Below are 2,704 nucleotides of genomic sequence, written 5' to 3'. Positions count from 1 at the left end.
GAGGAGACAAGGGGGAGGAGCTTGTTTTCCCGTGGAGATAGGGAGACCCAGGGGTTCTGGGTCTTGGGGGTCCCCCAGGGAAAGGTTGGGGTGACTCGGGGTAACCAAGGGCCCTAAAATCCTGGTTGGTGGCAGCGAGATAAGATCCAAGCTGGGTATAAGCTTGGGGGAGGTTCACAGTAAACACTCAGATGTTGAACTCTAAGTCCAGATTTGAGACAGACGTTTACCACAGCAAGACTGAAACATTATCTAAATTATATTCTTTCATACAATAGACCTCACTAAATTATACTAACTGGGACATTGATAGTGAATTACTGAATTTTGAAACTTAGTAAGTAAGAATAATACAACATAAATGTACTTTGTAAATTAAGTGTTTTGTAATTTGACTGTTATAACACTCTCCTATTAAATCTTTGCTGAGAAGCAGGGAGTGGATCACTGGGGGCAGTAGGGGGTTTCTAGGCTAGTTAAATTCAAATTAACAAATTTCTCCTATACTTTTATTTGCATGCATTCACTTAGCTCAGCAATTCCCAGTCTTCTGCCTATTAAAGTTTTCTACAAATTCATCTATATTAATAATGAGAAGAAAGCATGTTTCAGTGGACAGGGAGCTACATTAGGAGTCAAAGGGTCTAGGTTCTGTTTCCATCTCTCCCACTAACCTGCTTTGTGATCGCCAACAAGTCACTGCATTTCTGTGCCTCAGTTTCCCCACATGTAAAATGGGAATGATGATACTTGGCCTCCTTTCTGTAGCACTTTGAGGGCTACAGATGAAAAGTGCTAAATAAAGTAGAAGTAATAAAGCATACTGTAGATATTTTAGATTGGCACTCAGATATTCATAACAGAACTTAGATGATGGTGAAGCAAAAGTATTTCTATTTCACTGCAGACTGAAAAGGTTTTAGAATCAAAGGGGAAGGCAACTTGATAAATTTCTTTTTCTTGAGGAGGTTAAATATTTGTCTTCCCCTGGAGCCATCTTTTAAATGTTTTATCTGAGCCAGGAAGATGGACTGTCCTCTTTATATGGGTGCTTTCTAACTATCCTGCCACAGTATATTTTAGAGCTTGGTCATTTTAGTTCCCAAGTGCAACAAATGTAATGTCAATCTCTGCTGTCACACAGCACTGTTTAATGACACAAATACTTTCTTCACTTGATACTGAAGAGCTCTTCTAATAGTCATATGTAAATAAACACAAAAATATACATTTCCGAGGTTTTGTTGATCAATCATTTGTTTTATTTACAGGCTCGCTATAGTGTTTAGCATTGTAATGTCTGAGCTCCTGTATAAATTATATGTGTAATAAAAGTTTTATATAAATAATACGTTTTATATAAACCTCATGCTTTTAAGAAGTAGTAAGGCAGAAAATGTTTGTATATTTCATCTTTCACATACAAGATCCATTACTGTAATGCGAAGTAAAGTGGACTAATTTATGAAGCTTCAAACTTTTATTCAATAAAACTAAAATACATAGTACTTACAAACTAACATACATCAATGTGCATTATACAAATATCAGTGTCAAAATGTTTAGGTTTTTCCATTGTAACAATCTTATCAGTATCAAACTTTCATCTACATGGATATGAGGCAGTTCAACTGAAAATTATTGATGTTATTGTAATCACAAAGTAATACAATGGAACAAATTACTAGTTTATTGTAGCATTTGTTTTTATTAGTGACTCCTTTATCCTTTGAAAATTCAGTGTTCTGTAGCACAGACCATTGATTTGTCAATTATACCTACAGTAGAGCATTCTTTAAACAACGGGGAGAGTATTAGCTATCTATTGCGTATATGTACTACTTTTGTGTTTATTAAAAGTCCAAGTTTATTTTTTTAAATGTCATTTTCTTTACATTTTGTTCATGTGAACATATCTGGAAACATTTGGTTTTTACATTTTTAAATTGTAGAAGAATTTACATTAACAGGTTGAAATTTTTGTGGTAATAACTGATGCCTTGTAAAACAGTGGTTATTGTGACAGAGAATTGGTTGTACAGTTTAGTAAAGTACATTAATAAAGTTTTAATTATATCTTGAACAACTTAAGAAAGAAATATTCTCCAAGTCAGAAAATAAAGTCTTTTATTTTATCTGTGAATATACAAAAGTCCCTTCTCTTGAAATACTGCAGATTGGATAGTTTTAGATTCTGACCATATTCACATTGCTCTGAACTTTACTAACAAAGTAGAGATCCACTGTAAATTCTAAATGTCTGTCTGTCTGCAGGAGACAGGAACTAGAGTTACTAACAGTCCTTTCTATCCTCAAAAGAGTGGTTGTCATCATTATAACCAAATTTACTGTCCCAACCACACACTGTATTTTTCACTGGTGAAGCAATGAAATGTCCATTTTACAAGTAATTCTGAAATAGGAGCAAAACAGTTATATCGTTTCTTGACCTCACATCTTGGAAAGGTTAACAAAGAAAAAGAAACCCTTGATCTAGCTCATGGCAGTAAAGAAATGAATTGCACCGTTCAGTTATTGCCTTAAGAAGCTGACAATATCAGTAAAGCCATGGTTCTCCCGAGATCTTGGTTAAGTTACAAATAGACTGCTTGATCATAGTTAATTGCTGCTGGATAATACATCCATGTAGCGGGGTGGACCACCACCACCCCCCCCCTCCTCCCTTCCCTTCCCTTCCCTTCCC

Source organism: Chelonoidis abingdonii, chromosome 1 (genome assembly GCF_003597395.2).
Source record: "Chelonoidis abingdonii isolate Lonesome George chromosome 1, CheloAbing_2.0, whole genome shotgun sequence".
Taxonomy (NCBI): domain Eukaryota; kingdom Metazoa; phylum Chordata; order Testudines; family Testudinidae; genus Chelonoidis; species Chelonoidis abingdonii.
The sequence above is the reverse complement of the archived record's forward strand: the minus strand, read 5'-3'. Positions refer to the sequence as shown.